The 8,031-nt window shown below is 35.6% G+C and overlaps 1 protein-coding gene across 1 annotated transcript in view; it reads left to right on the plus strand.

Annotated features, from left to right (window-relative positions):
- LOC108726391 (CUGBP Elav-like family member 2) overlaps nucleotides 1-8,031 on the plus strand; it is a 512,320-nt gene that overhangs the window by 6,829 nt on the left and 497,460 nt on the right. Inside the window, 1 exon segment of the mRNA XM_018453913.1 lies at nucleotides 1,943-2,192. The gene's annotated coding sequence lies outside the window, so the exon portion shown is untranslated.

An 8,031-nucleotide genomic window follows, 5' to 3' on the forward strand; every position in this document is an offset into this window, starting at 1 on the left:
CTGGAACTATATATATAGTTACTGTTACTATTATTATAGCAGTAATAATCATAATTATAGTAATATATAATTATAGTTACAAATACCAAACACTTTTCTTTCAGTGTACCATACATCGATGTTGTCTATTCAGAATCTGATGCACGGAACTGAAATAATCCAAATGGTTTATACAATTTTCTTATTATATGCAATAATTTTAAAGCTGTTAATTTATTGGAGACAATAGTTGCGCAGATTTATTATAGCAAATTGTATTTATTACTTTTATGATAATGCATTTATTACCTCGAGATTTATATAAAAATGTATGTAATAATAAAACTGTCGTAAAATCTGGTTCTATTAAAAAAAAGTTCTACTAAAAAAAATTCTATTAAAACTTAAAATAAATTTAACATAATAGAATCTTGTTATCTCAAATTATCCGTGCAACGTTTATCGAGAACAAAATCAATTCTTTTCTCTTGAAAATGTATTATACTCTTATTATTCTGTATTTGTTATCGCGAAATTTTATCATGTTTAGGAATGTTAAAGTGTTTCGATTACGAAGATTTTATCCGACACGATACGAAGCAGGAAAGCTCGTTCAGAAAAGTTCCGTCGATCTGCGAACGGCCGCGTGCCGCTTGCGTCATTCGCGCTGAAGACTATTCACTGCCATTCCATCTTGAATTATTCTTTCGCAATTTAATCAACCGGTTATAAAAGAACTTGGCTTGACCTTACAACTTTATTTTTGCATCTCCACGATTCTCACTGGTTCTCCTTCGTTTTTCCTCGGGCGCTCTAAATTAAATTTCCTTTACCGTCGATGCCCAAGTTTCGTGAGCGAGAGGAAGAGGGCAAAGGACAGCCAAGATCATAGCTAAGAGGAGAGGATCCGGAAAAAGGGCGAGAAAGGACGGTGAGAGGAAAGGGGCGGAAAACGGAAGGTAGTAAAAGGAAGAATGATATAGAAGTCGGAGGGGGTGAGGAGAGGGGAGGGGAGAGGAAAGCAAAAATAGAATGTACATAAAAAATACACGGCTGCAAGCGGTAGCTGCTTCTTGCTCGTAGCCTCAGCTCGCCGGCATGAAAAATTCACTAGTTGCCCCGGCTCCTATTGCAATCTTCGTTCGTGGAATTCTCGCGAAATTTAGCCACCTGCAACAGGACAGAGGGCGGACGACCCTCTTCGATGTATACAAGCCCTTTCTTTCTTCCGCCGTGTTTCATCTCAAGAAGACGTCCCTCTCCGAGTGCTGCGAGTAGTATCAGAGACACAGAGTCTCTGGTATGGCCTTTTTCCTCCCTCTCTCCCTCTGCCTGGAATGATTTTATTAAATTTGCTCTTATCATTCTGCTCGGCGGTAGCGTATTGGCCGAGACGACAGCGCTGTTGCTTGGTAACAGAGCGGGATACGCGGCATTGTTCCTTTTATCATAGAAATGTACGACAACGGTATCGAGTCAAACACTATATACTAGATCAAATCAAGCTTTGTATCAGATCGAACCATTATATCGCATTTCACTGAAAGCACTTTTATATTTTTACTAATAATCTATAATTCTAAAATAATAAAGAGCATTGAAATAATTATTTATGCATGTGAAAAAGAACAGAGAGAGAGAAAGAGAGAGAGAGAGAGAGAGAGAGAGAAAGAGAGAGAGAATGTGTGTGTGTGTTTATGCTAGAATTTGAAGTCGATATACAATAATTTTGGTTTATTTTAAATAGGATGTTATTAAGAAAATGAATAAAATATATTTTGTTAGCAGAATTAAATCTAAGTTGGTTTAAGAAAAGCTAGTAGAGAGAGAAAATAATAAAATTATTTAAACTTACGCGCGCGTAACCAAGAGTTGTTTAAAATTAATTAACTGTGTTATAGAAAAAAAGTAATCTTTTATTTCTGTATTTTTATTTAATTAATGGTTTATTTTTCTGTTACAGTGCCCGATCGTTACCGTTTGTTTGGTTATTTACGTTGTCATCCGCGTCTAAGCCTTATCGTCCTTCAATCAAAGTGAGTGCACGCATCGAATTCGTAATTCTTCTCGTCGCGATTTCTTCGTTCGCGTTTGAATTCGGGATCGCGATCGCGTGTGTAGTGTATCCAGTGCATCGGACTGCGCAGCGAGGCACATAACTACTGGATTCGGACCGAGGCTTCTTCGTTCTCTTCGCTGTCCCGCAACGCTAGGTAAGCATCACGGAAATGAGCTCAAGAGCTAGAATATATCTTGCGCGGGCAATGCGCGTGAAACGACTCGCGGCGTTTCGCAGAAGAAGGGGAGGGCGAAGAGGGTGACGCCGACGCGGCGACGGATAGTTTGCAAAAACTTGGTTAAGTCGCTTACAAAGAGGCAAAGTGACTGAGTCGGAGTAAAGCGAAACGCCGCACTAACTTCGGAGCACTTCGTTATAAAGTTGGGAGTTGAATAATGTATTTTTATTATTTACCCGAAGCATGCCGCGGTGCCGTGGTGATATATCGGATAAAGTCGCTTGTAATTTCCGGCGAACGTTAACTTCCCGCCGAAAGAAATCACACCGGATCACGCCACAACTTTCTTCAAGGCGGGGGGATATTTATACGCCTGTACGCGAAGAATTCGTGCCACATGCAGAACGTGTTTATTTGCAAAGTTTTACCCTCTTGTTTTCATTAAGATTTTAACAATTTATAGAAATTAAATTAAATTAATACCTGCATTGTGAAAATAGAGATAAATTCAAGTCAAAATTTAAGAGTTTATATACATTTAATACATTAATACACAATTTCGTTTAGACCTTTTTTCTAAGAAAAGTAATTTTAATGCTTTTTATATATTCTACTCAAGCGTTTAGCAAATTTATTTTTTAACAAATAAGTAAATAGTCAAATATAAAATTAAGTTAGTTATTTAATAAAACTTGAAAAATATCGAACTATGAAAATGTTTAATGATCTTTTTGCCGTTATTATTAAACAATGGAAATGAAATTTAAAATTATTATTGAGTATAGAATGAAAGAGACTTTTAAAATCGTTTTTATCATAAACCACACGTGGTTTCTTCTTTTTTATTATTTAAAGCCAATAACTAATATCGATTAGTACTAATTATAATATGTAATGCAGACAGTGATGAGTTTATTCTAGAAATCGCTTTTGCATATTGAAGTAGTTTTTGATTGCTGCTAATTTAATTATTTGCATGTTTTATTATAAATAGATAAAAAATAAATCTGTGTCGCAGTTTATAAGATATTTTCTATTTTTACTTATAATTCTATGATTCAAATTTCAATAATAAAATACAATAAATTTTCCAATATTGGTTGGAATAAACTTTCATAAATGTTATAAATGCAGTAAAAATATAATTTATATATGGTCTATAGAACTAAATACAATAAAAAAGTTAAAATTCTTATAATTTCTTGTAAATATATATGTATAAATACTCTCTAAATTTTTATAATAAACATTTTTATCTATTTCCGCGATTTAAATTGAAATTCTGAAAGTGTACCTACTACACAAGTAGTTATAGAAATAAACAATTTAAACTTTTCCAATTTAAATATTAATTGAAGTAGATATAAAATAGAATATCTCATATTTTATTTATTTTGCTTATCTTTATTTAAATTGTTCAAACTGTCGAATCTCTAAGTGATTTTGAAAGCTTCCTTTGTAAATGTATGATGTGATAATTAATTTACGTATCTTGATGTAAAGGTACGTTTTGCCATGCTAACACAAAACACGCATGAAAGATCGAGCTCAAACGGCGTTCTATCATTAAGTAGTCGAAGCGGAGAAAACGCCGTCCGCGCTCGATAATGCATCATCGCGTTGCACTATTTCACGGGAAAATGCGCCGGCACGTTTGTCGACGAGCGATTAGCTCGCTCGTGCGACGTACACGCAAGGCGTAAATCTTGAGGCGCGACGCAGATTTAAGAGGCCCAAGAGAGTTTGCCAAGTGCGTTACAGAAGAACGAGGCCGAATTACGGTCTCTAATTTATACAATAGCCGAGTCAAACTAGGGAGTAATTTTTTACTAGTAATCCGTAATTGATGCCGGTCCTGTCCTCACATTTTTGTCCTTCGTTCTCTAACGACTTTAGTTAGTAATTTACCTAGGTCTAGAATGGTCAACGTGGTCGCCAAGTTAATTTGCTTCGCTTCGTTGCATTTGCGGTTGGAAGTAATGAAAGAGAGAGAGAGAGAGGAGGGGGAGGGAGGGGAGGAGAGAGAGAAGAAAATTCCTTGTGTAAACGTTCAATGCAACTTTCGCGCACCTGCGAGTATGATGTAAAAGCATTGCGTTCTGAAATTATTACTAAATTAAGAAGAAAACTAATACATTGTTATTGACACTGTAAAATGTTATTAATAATTAATTGATTTATTGAGTAAACAAACACCGTGTTAAACATTAGATTTAGTATTTTGAATTCATTGACTTTAAAATCTTATTTAATCAATGATCATATTATATAAATTAAATACAGCTAATTGATACGAATCGTGTTTCAAAATACTACACATATAATTGACGAAAGATAGACCGTGCGAGCAATAATGCACGTGCATTGGAAGTACATGTGACTTTAGAAATATTCAGCCTTTGAGCGACACAACACTTTTTTTTCTCGAGCCTTTCGCTCTTTCGCAGCACACTCACGCACACATTCGTTCCTATATACACGTATGCATCTATAGCAAACGAAATGGAATTTTAAAAATTGAATCGCCGAGACTTGCGCTTTACGCTACCAGCGTATTACAAAAGCGCGAGGGCAATTTCATTCATACGTAATAAGATGGGCGCATCTGGCGCCACGCACGTAACGGATGCCTTGTCATCGCTTTTCGGAAAAGCCGAGCTGTTTTCGATATTAAGGCACTTCGCGTTATTTATAAACTATTCCCATCGCCGTCTCACCCTTTTTGTCGTACTCTTTCTGTCGCCCCCTCTTTCTCACTTTTCCTCTCTTTCTCTCTCGTCCTATTCAGGTTGAGAACAAGCGTATTAGATATTCCGTTATAAAGAGGCGACGTAATACTGTATGGCCACTACACGAGGCACGGATGGGCAAAACAGCACGGAGGACCATGGTGAGGGAAACAGGGGGGGGGGGGGGGGGGGGGGGGGGGAAGGTCTGCAACGAAAATTAGCATTTTTTCCATGCGACCGACCTGCGTAGCTAATATCGCGGATGTAAAGAGGCAAGCGAGTGGTGGCTGGAGGGGATCTGCAGCAAGAAGGGAAGGGGATGGCCTGAAAAAAGCAGGCGTATTTACTGCGGAAAGATTAACGTGTAACGAGCTACCGTGAACAAGCTGACGTTAAAGCTTTTTACATAAACGCATGCTCAGTTTTTGATCGTGCTCACGCTTCGCCAGTGTCCATAGACACGGCTCTGTGATCGTTTCATTGTGCCTCCTACGATAGTACACGCGATTGTAGAAAGAGAGGAAAAAGGTTATATCGATTTTCGTCGGAAACTACGTGGCACATTGGTCGAACGCTCGCGTGTTTGCATCTCGCAATTTTGAAATTGCAAACGCGTCTCTATGTAAAAGCAAGGAAATATAATTAGCTCGCATGTTACTTAGAACTGCAAGAACGACATCTATATAAAAGACCTGTTACGATAAAGCCGAATAAATGTAATTGTTTCTGGAAGTGAATTCTATTTATTTTGTTTTTTATTAAAGTTTTATTTGTTTTATATAAATAATTGAGACAATTTCAATGATATTAAGAACGTGCACATATCTTTTTTATATATGTACTTCACATACTTTTAAATCATACCTTATTTCAGTTGCTACAAGCTTTGTAATCTAATAAATTATTTGCATAAAAACATCGACAAACTTTCGATATATTTTTCAATTTCCGCACTACAAGATAGCTCGTCGCCTGGAAAAGCATATATGGATCTGTAGGTTACACTTCTTTTCTTTTATCTTTAGAAATCTCCGAGCTTTCAGGAACTTCAACGTTTCGTGCTATATTTGAAACCATCTCTCTCAAGTATAATACAAGATGTGTATATAGATCGTACGCGTATACACAATTTTATAATATATTTTTTGTATTTATTACCAGAACTTATAAATATTGAGCTTAGATTTGCAATTAAATTTCCAGGTTGCTTATTATATACATAGTAAAAAACAATATTTTATCTGAAAATGCAAATACAATATACATTTTTTGTCACTTATAACATTCTTTTGAAAAAGGACAATTATATTATAGTGCTAAAATTATAAGTTAAAATTATACTACGAGAATCGACACATTCAGTTTTATAAATTATTTTCTGAAAATTAATAAAAATTTATTTTACTAATTTTTAATATGAAACTGTAGGCATGTATCGGTCCCCGTGATAGCAGAATTTTAGCTCACATATCTCGTATGAAATTAATCAACCGAATAATCGTGCATTTGTATACCATTTTACATCAGTCATCGGTCAATTATTGTACAGCAATGAACATGTGTTCCTTAAACGAACAACTGATACTAGTTTATTGCTAGTAATCAGCAGAATCGGAAGTAGTCTGACATGTGCTCAAAATCATGTCGGCGGATTCGCGGGTTATTTGTCAAATTAACGTAATTTACTCTTTAACGCTTGAAATTCAATAGGTTTCATCGATATCTCGCGATGACGGTGAAATATTAACGTAGCGGCAGGACGATGTATCATGCTCATTTCGCGAAAACCATCTCATACGCCGAAATGGCGTGTCGAGTGACGAATTGCAAAACTAGATAAACGCTTCGCGCGACATCGAACGCATGTGTTCCCTCGTGAATACGCGGCCGCAACATTTACTATCGGCTAGCATTTAATAATTGATTAATCGGATGATTACGAGACGGATCGAATGATAATGCTGCATTATTTAGGGTAATCAACCTACATTATTGAGTGTCTGGCGAAATACGGTTAACGCCATGCATGTTTCAAAGGTGCGATGTAAATTCAGTTGGCATAAAATACGATTACACCTCTCCTATATGTTAACAGTGTGCTGATTAAGATTTACATTTACACCTGTTATAACTTTTATTCTTGAATAGGATAATATAGTAATATTTTAGTATCGCTTACGACTATAATCGTGTACTTATGATAAAATATTTCGGACACATACCTAAAAAGTTCAAAATTGTTAATGGCTGCGTTTACACCGTACATTTAGGCCGCGGCCTATACAATAGGTGTCCTTGTTTATCCTGTACATTAAACAAAGACACTTATCGTATAGGTCGCAGACTAAGCGCACGGTGTAAACGTAACTATTGATATGATAACTATATACTTATAAATTTTTAATTCTATTGTTTTCGCGAATCTGCAAAATACACAATTTCTTCGAGATAATTTTTAATACCTAACTTCGTCAGTTGAATGACAGACTATGCGACAAATAACATTATTATGGTTCCTTCTCACCACTACTACTTCAGATTATGACTTCAGAACTAAGAAAATACATGATAAAAATTCTTGAGAGAAATGTATTAAAATAAAAATATATTTCAATGACACGACATTTATAATTGATTTGTAAAATATATCGAAAACGTTCCTCTTTTATTTCGTTAATTAATAAATATCTCTGAAGATGAATTATGCACCAAAAACAAAATAAGCTGTGTTCCCAGCTATGACAACTATTAAATTAATATAATATATAATAATAAGAGTGAAAGACCGCTAATGTTAAACATAATACTTTAAATTAAGAAGCGCCATAACGGTCAGAACGTTAAGATGTTGAACTATTGTAAATTCATTTAAATGAATTAATTTCAGAAATGATAATTGCGTGCCGATATGGTTGTCGGACTTTCAACGCAATCAAATCTGAAAATATTAATAATCCCCCCAAATTCCCCAACTTAAAAACTGTAATAAAAACTTATTGCGAAAAATAATGCCTCGGCCGGGAGTCGAACCCGGATCTCTTGCATTCCGTGCGAGCGTCCTAAGCCTTTAGACTACCGAGACCTTA

The sequence above is a fragment of the Mycetomoellerius zeteki genome, unplaced genomic scaffold (genome assembly GCF_001594055.1).
Source record: "Mycetomoellerius zeteki isolate Tzet28-1 unplaced genomic scaffold, Tzet1.0 scaffold415, whole genome shotgun sequence".
Taxonomy (NCBI): Eukaryota; Metazoa; Arthropoda; class Insecta; order Hymenoptera; family Formicidae; genus Mycetomoellerius; species Mycetomoellerius zeteki.